Below are 15,396 nucleotides of genomic sequence, written 5' to 3' on the forward strand. Positions count from 1 at the left end.
ATCGTATTGAAGATGGCCATACATGAGTACAGTTTCTTAAAGTACGACCCCAATAGGAGCATTTGCTGTTCGATAACTGACACCTGTTAGTCAGATGGAATACCAATATATAGAACACAAATGACTCGATAGAGGATGATCTGCCTTTAAAGTTGCGCTGAACGTCTGTCGAATTGGTACTTCTGTTCCATAGTTCTGAAGAGTTATTCAGATTTGAAGAAAAGAAATTAGCTCAGCAGTTCCGAGAACGCATCGTGTAGTCACTTTCTCGAAAGAATCTATTAGGTGATGGCGGCTTGACACGGCGTTGAAGAAACGACGTTGCTTTTGCATCAATAGTAGAAATACCTCATAACTGAACCTCGTATCCGAATAGCAATGGCTTTATACTAATATGTTTTGATTTTTTTCTTTTAGGGCATTTTACCGAATCGCACATCTACCTCTCCTTAGAAGTCGTCGGTAGGAGGGTCGTAAAGTTGCTGTGTATTCTGTATACTTATTTTGGATATTAAACAAGCCTCTTCAAGGGGCATAATTCACAAATTGTATCTGGACAATTTTTCATTTTGTAACCCTCGTGACAATCAAGTTGGGAAAGAATACTACGACCCTCAGCCGAATGGTTAAAATGGCGAAGTCACAATAAGATGTTAATATGAGTGTGCATAGTAGTTTAATCGTGAAGTCGTAGCGCAGGTTAGGCGTGACTTGGGCGTTTCGGTGACGTTCCGTCATAAGTTCCGTTTGCTATTGTTCAAAGATTGAAGTCGAGAAATCAGCTTTTGGTGCACCCAAATAATGCCCTATGAAAAGTGAAGTAGTCCATGCCTTGTAACAGTTTTACCTAATGGTTAACTGCATAGTTTTTGATAGTGCTAAGAATGATAGTTTCTCACGACTTCAATGCAAGATTCTACATATGTCCCTCGTCAGTTAAAGATAAAGAAATGTTTATATTATTTTTTAAGTAATAAAGACCAACATCGCTATAGCTTGTTTAGTTATACACTTAACATTTTCTCAATCACCGTTTATTTTTATCGTTCTCACCGTTTATTTAGATTTTCTCGTTCATTTTTTTTTTCAACAAAATCATCCATTCTTACGCTCTGGACGCTTGACCAGAGACACTAGTTAATCAATGAAATTGATCTACATAGACGCGGTAGATTACGGGAACGGGGAGCGTTAGCTGTCATGATTTTGAGATCTATTGAGGTAAACAAACTAATTTCTATATGAATTACCTTGTCGTATTTATCAACAGTTGTTGTTACGGTGAAATTTCCCGGTCGCGGCTAGGTCTGTCATTTAGCTCATTGTAAGGCAGGGGGGGGGACGATTGTACTGGTTGTACGCAAATAGATACGGCTAGTAAAGGGCCTCTTATTTCGTACTATAATCCGTTTTTTTAGCGATAACAGTATTTCCTTAGACGAACAAGTTTACATTTGCGATGCCAGAGGTGTGAAGATATCACAGTGTGAAAAAAACTGGACCTTTCGTTGCCATTTTTGTTAAGAATATAATGTTCAATTTAACATTGGAGGAAACCTGTCTCTATAACGCAATGCGTTGTCAGTACAGTCGTACCTTTACGAGTGTTTTGGTTCATCAGTCTAATGAGGACGCCTAATAAAAACGGCGCATAGATAAACGGGACAATTTTATTAGTGATTATTTCAATTTTTTTTTAAATTGTGAGATAACCGGAATCAATTTCTAGGGTTATATAGATATAGCTAAATGACACGCCGGTGATATAGCATCTAAAAGATATTTCCCTCCCTTCACTAGTTCGAAGAAAGGGCTTTCAGAAATCAGTGAAAGACCGTTCTGCACACGAAGCAAAGCTACTTTTCAGCCGACAGCTGATATTATTCGACAACGAATTCGTGAAGCTTTGCTAACAAGCCAGCAGGCGGTATCCACAGAAAACAGCTGATGAAACAGAGGCAGAACTGAACCAGCCTGAGAGTTTCAGGCAAGAACGTTGATACTTGTAAAGCATAAATACATAAGCTGGCTACGACTCCGCTTCAGAATGTTACATCTTTAACCTGATCCGACAGCCTAATGTATTTGTTTCTATTAGCAGGAATTTACTTTTCGAGAGATAGTTGGGTCTCTATTTAGTTAATAGAAAAAACATATTCTTCAATGATAGGGTTTTTTTTTTTGCTGACCGTACTCTCCTTGATTTAACAACGATTGGTATTGTCACAGCCTTCACTATTGGCTAACTAGGTTACAGTAACCGTTGCAAAGCGCTGTGGAAAGAGAGCGGTATTAAAAAACCACAGCTAATCCAGGTAAAAACGATTGCGCCCAACTGTGCGTTTTGAGATAAATTACCATTGAACTTTTGTTTAATAAACAGAACTGAACTAAACTAAAACGAGTATCGTCCTGATGCTAAGTTTGATGAGGCAGCTATGAAAAACGTCACGCCTTATACGTTCCTAACTGATTTATCCTCTCAGGAGGACATATCAGGAATACAGATTGAAACGTGAAGTTGTTCCTTTTATCACTTACAAAGCGTCTACGTACACCGTAGAAAAAAACGACAGATGTATTCTGCTTTCTTATATTGTAAGTGGACGGCGATGTAATGGGAAATAACAAACGAAATCATTATTCTAGCGTACATAAATCAAATAAATTGACTGACTAGTTGAAGACGAGAGCCGGCTGTTAATTGTTGGGCAAAAATTGGTTCGGTCTACTGCTTCCACCATCGAAATAGTATTTCCGTTTCAAATTGTCAATGATTAATTTCATAGAGACGCTACCACTACAAACCGTATCGCTGATCCCTTATCTTAGAGATGGTTTCAACCGTGTAAATGGCCATGACATTCCAGGAGAATCAGGTGTAGCTACCCCTTGTTCCGCTTACCTTCCGTAACATACTGACCGAAAAATAAGGAATAAACCAAATCGCAGATACAGCAGACAAAAGCTGTCCACAGCTTTCACACAGCCAGACTAGTTCCGCAGCCAGAAAGTTCCGGACGGGGCCTCCCATTGACCTACGCTAGGGCCTGCGGCACAACATAGACATTATAAAAACCAGGTGGCCTATCTTGACCGATTTGATTTCGCGGACGTAAATTATTGTTTGCTTTATTATTTTTATTGTAGCTGGGTAGTTCCGCTTCTGCGGAAACCGCTCCGCTAAAGAAACCTGCAATCATCCAAATGTCCAACAATTGGTAATATGACTTATTCTGCCTTACAGATAGCAAACAACCTATCCTAAACAGAACATCCACATTTTCACTGTTAACCAATCATTCAGCCTGTCATTCGGCTGTTTCGAGTGAGACAGAGACGCGGATCTTTGCCTCTTGCCTGGTTAATCTCTCGACAATCCACTTGGATCGTCTAAACATTACCATGCGGATAAGTTATTCATTAAATGATATATACTGTTGACTATTAAGGAGCACGGTCGCATTGTAAGTTTCAATTTAAGCGGCAAGGGTACTATGCCGGAAAACACAAGCATAGACAAAATGCCTATGAAGGGATAGATACTAATAAGATAATCGTACGAGCTGTCCGATGGTACTTGGACGACGATACTGTTAGATGACGATGTTGTTACGGTGTAAAATGATTCAATAGGTGTCACAGACAGCGGTACGGGCATTGACATGGATTTCGTTCCGAGCTGGCCCAAATGAAAGTTATCCAGGGCGAAAAAAACGCGAAGCACGAGGCAATAGTAGCATGAGTTCTGCTCCCCGAAGTTTTCGAGGAACATCCATCAACAAAGAAGCCATCGAAGCGACCGTAAGTCAGAAAGCAATGTATTCTAAATTAAGCTTTCTGTCAGTTCAACAGATAATGTACGTGCTGAAAGACTCATTCCTTGCTCCACAGATGACACACTTCGGTACAATCGAACATGTAAACAAAACAGGTCTCTTAGGTGCCGTCAAGCAGCTATTGAGCCTGGTCGAACATCTTGGGTCACGTAAATGAAACCGCACGGCTGCCCTGTTCTGAGAAAGAACACTCATTAGAACACATATGAAACATATCGTTGGAAAGAGAAAAAAACATTCTAGGGATAAAAACTAAAAAAATAGCTACATACGCTCACCAGTGAACAGATTCGCTCCCTAATAGTAATTAACTATAATTCCAGGTATGGGTCGGCCTTTAACTAGCTGAGCCATATGCCCTGTTCATAAGTGTAGCTAATGTAATGGAGCTGTTTCAGCCATATGCCTCCATTCACTAAATTGCAAGAATAATCAAGGGAATAAGCGAGGCAAAAAATACTCAACGACGAAGGTAAGACAGCATACACCTAGGCGCAAGACCGGACTGTCAGGAAATCTCCAAGTCTGTTTCGGAACGACGAGAAAAGGCAGCATCGTGTCATTTAAGTGCCCTAAAAGTTCGGGAAATGCTTTGCGCGTAATTTAACCATAGCTCGTTAAGTCGCGGGAGTTCACGCGAGGAGGGACATGCTTCTCGATTAGCCAAATAAAGAAAGGAAGCGAATTACTGAAACCTGGCCAATGCCTACGTATTTCTGTAGCTTGCTTCTAATCACTAAGGCTTGTGCCAGGCGATACATAGGCAGTGCCAATGGAAAATTTCTAACTGTTAATTGGAACTATTGAAAATCAGGAAGCAAAAAAGTATTTCTCTATGCGCTTCGTATTGCACGAGGTAACGACCTTCTATGTTTTGAATTTTACGCCTGGTATCGCCGTTAGGCTTTCCATCAGATGGCTGGCACAAAACGAAGTGTGCCTATGTCCGAGTTTGAATGTAGACCACAGCGTGTGCCTAGGATTAGTAGGCAAACACGTTACCTTCTAGGCTATCATAAGAACTAACGCAAACAAAAAAAGATGAGAGTCAGTTGTAATAATTTGATCTGTCTATGGCCTTATACTGCCTTTAGTCAATTTGATCTGTCGTACCTGAAGATTTGTAGGCTTATGTGACTTGAATTTTCAACTACTTGGTACCTTAGATCACTTGGTTGGTTATATCTCATACACTATAGAACTAAAATATCTGCTACGATATACTGAATTCTGCTGAGCCCATTTGTAAGCTACAGGTTTATGATCACTCTAGTGTAAATCATTTAATCAAGCGCCAGTACTTTTGAGATAATAGAAACGCCTAGATCGTTAGAATTGTCTTCCCATGCTCCAAGTCGCTCAGCCGTTTTGACATTGCATGATATTTATTAAGTCAAGATCGCTTTTGTTTCGTGGTACCGCTTATTAAAAGAGTCTATACGAATTGGACTAGTCGCGGAGAGTTCTTATTGTTCTATTTTTAAATATATATTTGCTGGCTAAGATAAGAATGTTAAGTTGAGGCGCCCCGTAATCGAACTGCGCACGCGTATTGACATATAGCCGTGATGGAAATGCGATGGAAGACGAGATCACTGAACGTGGGTAATTAGAGCGCAGTTACACCCGACCAGACTTGGGCTTTTCAGACAACGAAAGGCAGAAGCACGTGTTTTCTACGTAAACGAGGGCAACGTAAGAATCAATATGGGTACTAATTTGTTCGTTCAATTACGCCGGTAGAAGTCGAAACGCATGCATTTTTTACAATATATTGAATACTGTAACCACGCAGTGCTTAAGTTCTAGAGAGCAAAGTTATCAGGCTGACTGTGATAGTCAAGTACGTGAGAGTTCAATTTAAAGGCAAGTGTAAAACCTAGGGTTTGTTGAGTACCCAGTAGACTTTTACTGTGGCTCATTCTTATGACTCTCATATTAAACAGCTCAAAGACGTTGTTATCCGCTAATTGATATATTACTCTCCTTCCTAGCAGCAAAAAAGAGGATATATCTAAAACTCCTTTACGGCCCGATGTAAATGTTCTTAGTCACCTGATATCCATCGGTGAGCCACGAGGGTAACGTTATCTATAATTATGTAGTAACTTGCGTAGGCCGCTCAAAGCCAAGAACATGACATCCTCTACAGTTGGACGACGGGTTCGTCAAAGTGTGGGCCAACCCGAAAGGTAAGAACCAAATATTTTGTCTCGCAAAATTGGTTATGCCTCTTTTATGGGCATTTTTTAAAATTTTGAAATTTAGTTCAAGAAACATTCGGGACACGTATGAGATTAAAATGAATAGATTAAAGATTTTTTTTTTAAAAAGCCCCATGTGGCCTGCCAGTTGGTCAAATGTGTTATTATAGCACGTTACTGGGAAGCGTGCGCATGGTTACCTCATGATAGTCACTGCCAATTGCAAAAAGAAAGGGGCATCAATAAATTATTTACTAGAATTAAGAGGGTCAAAGTTACTCCACCTTAATGGCAGGCTCAAAGGTAGATGAATAAAGTATTCAAGGTGTATCAGTTTCGACCAGGGCTGATTTGAGTATGTGTTATCAAGGGGTCTAGGTATAGTACTACATCCAACAAATCTCTGGCGTTTGAGAGCGTTGGATGTAAAAAGTCCACCGCCAGAAACTAAACACTAGTCAAGCGTAATCAAAATAGACAGTTGGAGGAAAATTTAAAGGTTTGTCGCATTCTTTTGTTGGTGTACTAAAATACGTAGGATCTTACAGGAATCTGTGTATTGGCTTATGTTCGTATACTTAGGATATACCCTAAGCGGGAATACGACCCTACAGAAGAGAAGGATTTGTTTTCCTTGCGAGTGAATTGCTCTAATGATTCCCTTTATCCATTTTCGCACCATAAACGCGTTGACTTATTACAATTTTTGAGATGCCATATTGATAAAATCTTGTGATATATATAAAAAATATGTTGTATTTAGAAAATACGTTGACGAAGTATGAAAAAATACAAAGGTGAGCTAAAGTCTTCGGCCATCGATTTTCGAAACAGGTGCGCCATATTAGCGAAATTTGGAGTGTGTAGTTAACCAGCACTACCTGGAGATACATGTACAACCCATGTGCTCGAATTTTTCGATTCTTTGCTGTTTCGCGCGCTTAGTCCCGTACTCTCTAAAAATTAAAATAACTTTTCTCCCACTAGCAAAAAGTGCCTCTTAAGCTCTTAATACGCATGGCCATCGTGGCCCCTCGGATCGTTTCAGTGGTTTTATGTATGTTCTTTAACACTGTGGTTTCCCATTAAAGTTACAAGCTCGACCTGAAGTTCGGTATTACTAACAGTGGTTAATTTTCTTCATAGTTGTAGTTCATTCTTATTGAATAAGAATGTCATATTGAATATGACATTTACGCTGACTATTTATTTCGGATCGCGTAAACACCTGATGCAGTATAGCTCATCCTCTTATATTTGACTATATATATGTTTCCAATAGGTAAACGCTATTTGGTTATCAGTTATAGCGTAAATCTAGTGGTGACGCATATGCTTAAACACACGTTGAACAAACTCTAAGTGCTGGTACATCTTCTGTAGCAAAGTCGTACCATAAATAACGCGTTTAATGCAATTCAATATTTGATGAGAAATGCATAGCAACAACAGAAAGGCAAAAGCAGGAATAGGCAGAACTTTGCACTGTTTACAAACTTCAGTGGTTTAGCCCTTGGGGCCAACTTCTAATGAGGTCGGTTCTGTGTTCGAAGAGAACAATCGTCGATTCGAGTAGCGTCCATTTACCAGCTGGCCCGCCCACTCAACTTTAGCTTCCCAGTGCTGCCCCTGTATCGTACAGCGGCTCTCAGTCTGCCAAAGGGAATTTACTGACTATACTTGCACTGCACCGCCTGCGAAATATATTCGAAATATATGGGCGATGGCACTTGGGTCGGCAGACGTTCGAGCATAGATAATTAAAGCATGTAATTATTCCTGTGGTACCCTGGGAGCCAATTAGGTTGTTCGGCTGGCAAAACACATGTTTGTATGTAGTGGCGGAGATGCCTAAGGAACGTCCCGGTACATTTGCAAATAAAACGTACAGACATAAATTGCCATAGCAGAAGATCTCGAGGCGTATGGGCTTCGATACTTTTCAGTTAAGTTGACTGCTTCGTGCTCCAGCTCATTTTCGTTTGGTCTTTACTAGTCGATTTCAGAAACCGAGTCCTGCTCAAAAAGTCAGAGAAGAACTATGGAGAAAGAAGTCTTATCTCAGTTTCTGTAAACTATATCTGCTTATACGTTGCGCGTTGGCTCTTATGCAATTGGGCTGCATAGGCATACCAAACATGGAGTCTTCAATGTTGTACAGTATGAAATAAGATTAATCGTGGTCGGTATAATAATTGCTTCGATCCAGATAAGTTTTTTGTCCAACTACCCACTGAATAGCTTTACTCTTTGGTTCAGCGGTTTGTTAGCCAACTTTTAACCGCCACATCTGATAGAACAGGAATTTTGAGAAACGTAAAGCTTTTATATTAATATGGGTAGGATACGCCCCTCAGTGGGAGAGAATTTTCCGGAACAAAAATAGAAATATAAGCGCTTCTTACTCCTTTTAAATAAAATCTGCTTACTAATGCCTCTACTAGTTGGCTTAGAGATTTATGTCTCTTTATTCTCGTGAGGTTATGGCTACGAGCAGAGACTCGAGTATCTGGACAAAAAACAGAAGGATCTGTGATTAGAAGCGCTTGTTTCACAAGACGAGAAAAAGCTTACAGTGGTCTTATCCAAGCTTTCGGCGAATAGATGGCAACCTACATAGGCCTTTATCCAATTTTCCTTTACACATAAAGTAATTTACTAGCAAAATGCGGATCGGGCTTGTTGAGAGGAAGATGATTTAAGTAAGTAAACTCATGCAAAGGGGAGCATGTTACAGACCAATAGCAGAAAATGCCTCTTTCCAAAAAGGCGATACGTTTTATACACAATAAAAGTCTTGCAGAATGCCCCTGCCAAGTAAATACTGTCATGTAACACATTTGAAAAATGTAACAGTGGAACACAGGGCCAAGACACTGGCTCCAACGATTTGACCTGCAGGACTCTCTGTCGAGCGTCCATCTTTGCTAAAGAAAATAAATGGCAATCGTTCTAGCAAACAGAGGCATTCTAGACAATTATAGTTGAATAGATCATGCCGATCGTTAATACTGAAAAATGAGCACGATGGGAATCGCTTCTTTATCTAGTTGTGTCAATATTGTACGTATCGGGTTGTTGGAACCGCTTCTTTTGGTACATAGTTTCGGTGTTCCGTATTTGAGGTGGCGGCTTACATCATATGGTAAGTGGCGTCGGGTTGGCGTTGACGCCATTGGTAAGCTGAAATTTGGCAATAGAAGACGTGTTAAAACTGTGGTTACCTGCACTCAACATAGGACGTCGTTAAAATTACTAAAATTTATGCAAGCATTTACTATATTCTATTACGATAAAGGCACAAAGGCCTATAAAAAATACGTGCTATTTATGGTCGAAATATGCGTATGGAAGAAAAAGTTGAAAAATCATTTTGTCCTTTTCGTTCGACTTAAAGCATTCTCCTCGTGGTTTACGGAAATAGCTAATGAAATAATTACAAAAGCTGAGCAGGGTCGGCAGACGAAAAACTCACGATATCGCCAAAGAACTATAGTATAACTGGGAGACTTTACCGAAACGCAATTAAATCAAGATATTTCTCAAAAAAAAAAAAAAAAAATTGATCACGTGTAACAAAACGGAGGCTACATTTGACAATAACGTGCAAAAGGAAAAAGAATTTAAAATGTACACTCCATATTTTGCTAAAGAAGCTAATGCTAGATATTTAGCGAGATTAGATTCAGAATCATAATGTTTACTAGCTATATGTAATACATATATCGTCTCCTACCGTAACAGTGCCTCATTGGACATTTTTTTTACCTACCTGAAAAAAATCGGTAAAAATTGGGAAGGCTTGGAGAAAAAAATTAACGCACTCACCGTGTAGCCCGGATCTTGCAGCACTATCTGTCTCGGTTTTTGCAAAAGTGCCTTAATATTTAATTGGTTTCAATAGAACGACGTAAAAATCACCCGTTACAAATTTCTGTCCAGAAACTACCGATATGCTATAGTGATCCAATTATGTTACTACCAGAACATGGCAGAGGGTATCGTTTTCAAGTATAAGAAGCTTCCACTTGAAAATGGTAAATGTTTTATCGACAACCTAACACACATCGACCGTGTTTAAGAAATGATATAATGAAGTTCTACGAAGTCCCGAATGGCTGTTTCTTTCTTCGAACTGTGCTTCTTGCAGACCACATTATTAACTAAATGAGACCATAAGGTTTAAAGATACGTTTCATTGTTTTCTTACCTAGTAGTTTTGGCATTTTGAAAGGCTATCATCAATCTGTGCTGTTATTGTTCTAGATGCTTGTTCCTAATTACTAACCTTCTTGAACAAATCTTCCCCTAAACAAATTCATGTTTAGCTAACCTATCAGTTCACAGGAGTAACCAGAAGTGTGCAGACGATATACCGCAAAGCGCGGCTGTTTAGGTCATCTCCTAATACTGCCACCCTTCAAGCGTAACCTCAGCATTGTGCCGTGGTTTTGGTCTTATACGCCGTAGCTCTACGGGGCTTATTATAACGTTAAAAGACGGTGAAAAAGATTTTGCCTATTAATGGCTATTTGCCATACAGGCTAACAACCGCTCCATCCGGAACCGGCTTTTAACCCCTTTCGAAGCCATACTTGACTTCAGGGGTGTCCGTGGACTAACGGTTGCTCGTGCTAAACGAGTCATTCGATCTTGAAAACTGATTAAAGAATGTCTTTTGGTTCGAGGTTCATATTATTTTTTTACCCAGACGTTTTATTGATTTAGCTTTTATCGTCATAAATCATATATCGACGCTTACAGTAGGCCGAAAAATTCTCTTCCAAATGGTATAAGGTAATTTATCGGACTCGTATAAACCGTACTCGACAAATTTCGATTTTTGCTAACGGACATTTCGGGACTTTTTCGGCACCAAATTGATTTTTTTTTCAAAGGGCCCATTCTAACCAATGGCTGCGCTTAGGTGAAGGCTGATTATTTAGAATAGTAGTCTGTTATATATATAGACTAATATATAACAGACTAATATTCTAGCCAAGGATTGTCTTCTCTCAAAATTATTACAGTTCAAAAGCCATAGACATTATGCGAAATAAGCAAATATTTATTTAAAACTTACTTTTTTTTCTGGTTAAAGTAATGATTTAGCTCGCCAAATCTCAGGTGTATAGTAGTGTTGATACACTGACTTAGCGATCTGGCAAATCATTGTTTGCTAGTTCTAAAACGTTCGATGGCCAGTATAGCTGCGACGTTCCAGTAATCCGTAGGACAATGGGGGGAAAAAAGGAACACGTTACAAGACATGCAACACACAAATGAATACGCTGAAATGAACCTCAGTGTAACGTAAGAGCTTAACGAACTGACTTCACGGATCGATCACCTGCTCACTATAAATTCCGGTCGCTTTAACCAAATACCCCTCAGTAAACACTCATTCACAACAAAATTACTTAGTCCAAGCAATCCCTGCACTACCGGATTAACTCTAATTTAATAAAAATTTGAATTTTTTCGACTAGAAACAACGCTGCATTAATTAGGAAGCCGTCACATAAGAGACTCATTTGCTACCCGAAAATCGAAAAGATTTGCCTGAATAAAAAGGACCGCATTTTCTAACCTGACTTATTGATACTTCGTACCCTTGATGATATTTAGCTCAGCGATGAGACCGGTGTCATAGGATTGTTTTGCAGGGCAATCCGAACACCTGCTCAGATCATTGTTCTAAACATATTCTTACAAAAAAAAAAAAAACGTTTCTGTAGCGAATAATGAGAGTGTAGGTTACAAATCGGTTCGTGATTTTCTTAGACTGGACAACTGCAGAAGGTGCGAAAAACGACCCTATTTTCGAACGTTTCTAAGTGCCAGGATGAGATCACAAATGATACAGGGTCATAAACTTAATCGAACTCAGGGGCTCGCCCTTATATCAGTTCGCTAGAGGCCCCGCGGGGAAGTAGGAAAGATGTCTTTACGAGAGAAGAACGCTTATAACATGTCAACAGATCTACTGGGATCGATATGAAGGTTGTCTGACTGCAAAAGCAAACGCGCATTTTTTAACACAGATAGAAGCTAACCAGTAATCTACTTTTTTTCTACAAAGTCAGCGTCTTAACTAAGTGAGAATTTTTTCGTTTGTTTCGGATATCCGCCCTCTTATTCAGATATCGCTCATTAGCCTTTTACGTTTTCTACAACCTGTTGGTTATTAGGGCTACATCCAAAATGTCGCCGTATCAATAAATTAAATCACAAGCAAAAGACGTCCTTCTCTGAAGGTTATGAAAGTATTAGGAACTTTCTTTCTTGTAATGCGTTGCAGGCAAGAAGGAGCATGATAAACGACTCCGAACTTTCGAGACCCTCATATACTAAGCGACAGGATATGGACGAGCTTTGCAACGCCTCGCTTTTGCCTGATTTTATCTGAAATACTGTGACGACGGTATGAACTAATTGAAAGACTCCTCTAAATAGTCTTTCGTGTATTAACAAAAAGCTCGTTCATTGATTGCGTTTCATATCAACCCGTTCAACGAGAGCAGCATTATTAAACTTTGCCCTGTCCGTTGTTAGCTCGATGCCAGTGGCAGAAGTTGAAGGTTCAGTCTTTGCAGACCCTTTCAAGCACGTTTTAGCAAAGAAAAGAGTGGAGGATCGGTAGGGGAGCGACAACGCACGAAGAAAGCAGTTCTAAGACTCACGTAATAAAACCTGGCGTATTTATTTGGTATATATTTATAAGCACTGAAACTACAAAATTAAGGAAAACATTTTTAGCTTGGGTGCAGTACTTTATTGGATACAAAATGCAAAGAAAACAGGCTGTAGTAAGCGTTCGAATAATATCATTAAGTACTGAACATCGATGTTCCAGTCCCAGCAGTCGGCGCACCTTCAAAATTGAGCTAGTTGACCCAGCTCTTTTTTTTCGATGCGCTTGGTTTAGACCGATTTCGGTTATCGTCTTCCTAATGGAACTGTCCTAGAGTCAGGACAGCTTATCGTAATGGAAGAGAAAAGAGGAAAAGGTCAGCTTCCATGGCTGGTACAGCGTTCAAAAGAAGCCATTGTCACTCCTTTTCAAATGAAACACCGAAAATCGCTATCGGGCATGTGATGGCCTTAGAATTTTCAATACAGTGACGAATAATACGAGCCTAGAAAACGCTGCTGAAATATTCCCGCAAAATGACCTGGATCCTATTCCTCAAACACGTTACGCCGCCTTTACAAGTGTTCGCACTCATTTAAGATAAAAACAACGTATTTCCTATTTACTATTTGGGCTATGTGTTTATCCCTATTCAGTTAGTGTTGAAGCCCACATAACAAACTAAAAGGAAAGAGGAATTGAGCCCCGTTCGATCGCTGTGGGAACGAGGTTTTTACTATATCGGACAAAATTATAGATAATATTTTATGTAGAACCATTTATTTTGTTGAAAATGCGGTATGTTCCGAATAACACGTAAGGTGTCAGCCTTAAAAAAAGGAGAGAAGAAAAAGATTGATTTACCAATTTAGGGTCAAATTTACGTAAGCTAGACGGCTATGGTTCCAAAATGAAACCGAACAGCAACACCCCCTTAAAATAAGCTTCGTTTTTAATAAGCACTTCTCGAGGAGCACCGTAAAATTTCACTGCTCGATTAACAATTTGACCGGGTATCGGATACCTGAAGTATTACTTTTTTTTTTCAATAATCATGATTATTCATAGTCTTTTTACGTGTGTTTATTACTTTAAATTGTGTAGAATACGCATGTCAGCATCATGGGCGAGAGACTGGATAGTAGCGGGTTTTGTTTATTCAAGGGGATTTACGGACTAGCTTCAATATAAGGTAATGACTTAAGTACAAAACCAGAAAGCTTCTAACCGAACAGACCGATTCCCAAGAGAAATATAGCTTATTCGTTAGACAAAACAGGTAGCTAAGCAATAGGTATTACGGCTGAACGTGAGAGACGATAGGCTGGGCCAGTTTCCGCCATTATAATTTTATGCTTATCTTTACAACCGGATGCTGCGTCTAGTTTATGCTACAAAGAGACGTATCTGCAAATCGTTTCGGGTTTTAATAGTTTCAGCACAGGCCATACGACAATAGGAAAGAATATTCCTTTTTACATTTACAATGATTTGAGTGAAACTGGTTCACTCCTTACATGGCCGTCCTCTATCTGCTTTAACAGGTATGGGAATTCAATGCCCTTATAGCCACTAAGAACTTTTAGTGCATTCGTAGAAAGTGGTGGAAATCGCTTTAACGTACAGCCTACGCAGATCTACGCTGTGTAACCGAAAGAAACGATTTTCAGTTACTTTTTCTGCTGTCACGTTTCTATGTAAACTTTCGCTACGGGACGCACTCGTTACGCCAATATGATATACAAACAGGGTTTTCATTATTACTCCGGTCCGATTCAGCTCACCTAGATCTTTCCGATTTTCAAGAGTCTGTAAACTTCCCGCCGAATGCTGCGCGTGCAGAGCCTGATACGCACGCTAGAAGTAACACAGATGCACACTAAATGGGCCGTATAACTCTAACGTCGAAGGATGTTTGTATCCAATTGAAAATATGATATTTTGAATATATCCTAATGGTGTTCCTTTAGTAACAGATATGCTTTCAATGGATTTTTTAAAAAGGTCAACAGCCTGCAACATGTTTGTCCTGCATGATGAGGACATTGTGTTTTATTTAATAATATAATAAAGCTGATCGTTGGCAGAATGCCTACTTGATTGTTCAGCTTACAAATACGATAGCACCTGATATCCCTTACGCACCACCCATAATGAGCCTCTATATGGGCGCTTATATAATTCTGTTGTATATGGACATGCTATCTTCAATCAGGGCTTCCGATAAGTAAACTTAGGTTAAAGAATCAATATGCATACTTCTGCAGTGCACAACCTAACTATAGAAACGCGATCTACTAATATATACAATATATTATCTTATATACAATACTAATATGAGTAGAATTTAGGCGAGTGTGTTCCTAATGCGTTATACCTTAATGTGTCTCTGTTAAATGAAATGCCACCTTCAAAATACTGTCCAAATATTAGAAGATCTCACTATACTTCTGGGGACGGCACTAGTCTAAAAACAATGTTTGTGATGCGTCATGAAGACTGGAGGCAACGCTTCAATAGCGTAACGTTTATCTCAAAAAATATTAATGTGCTAATGTATTACCGCTTCGGAACTTGATTATTTCCTTTTTAAAAAGTCCTCCAATTTGAAAGCAATTAATGGCCGAACGGATCAGTATCCAACGAGTATGGACATCGTCCAAACAAAGAGTGATCTCCTCTGCTATTGTTGTTCGGGATTCGGACTTCAGAGCTGTAG

General features: G+C 39.4%; 1 long non-coding RNA gene across 2 annotated transcripts in view; it reads left to right on the forward strand.

Moving 5' to 3' along the window:
- The first annotated feature begins 5,853 nt into the window (after positions 1–5,853).
- Positions 5,854–15,396, forward strand: part of LOC111265920 (uncharacterized) — a 32,886-nt gene continuing 23,343 nt past the window's right edge. Inside the window, exons 1-2 of one of the 2 annotated variants that reach the window (XR_002683753.2) lie at positions 5,854–6,031; positions 12,345–12,467. This is a non-coding gene — a long non-coding RNA (uncharacterized LOC111265920). The remainder of the gene's footprint in view (positions 6,032–12,344; positions 12,468–15,396) is intronic. The other variant, XR_015313246.1, reaches the window with a different exon arrangement.

Source organism: Varroa jacobsoni, unplaced genomic scaffold, assembly GCF_002532875.2.
Source record: "Varroa jacobsoni isolate VJ856 unplaced genomic scaffold, vjacob_1.0 scaffold_1025, whole genome shotgun sequence".
NCBI classification, from domain to species: Eukaryota; Metazoa; Arthropoda; class Arachnida; order Mesostigmata; family Varroidae; genus Varroa; species Varroa jacobsoni.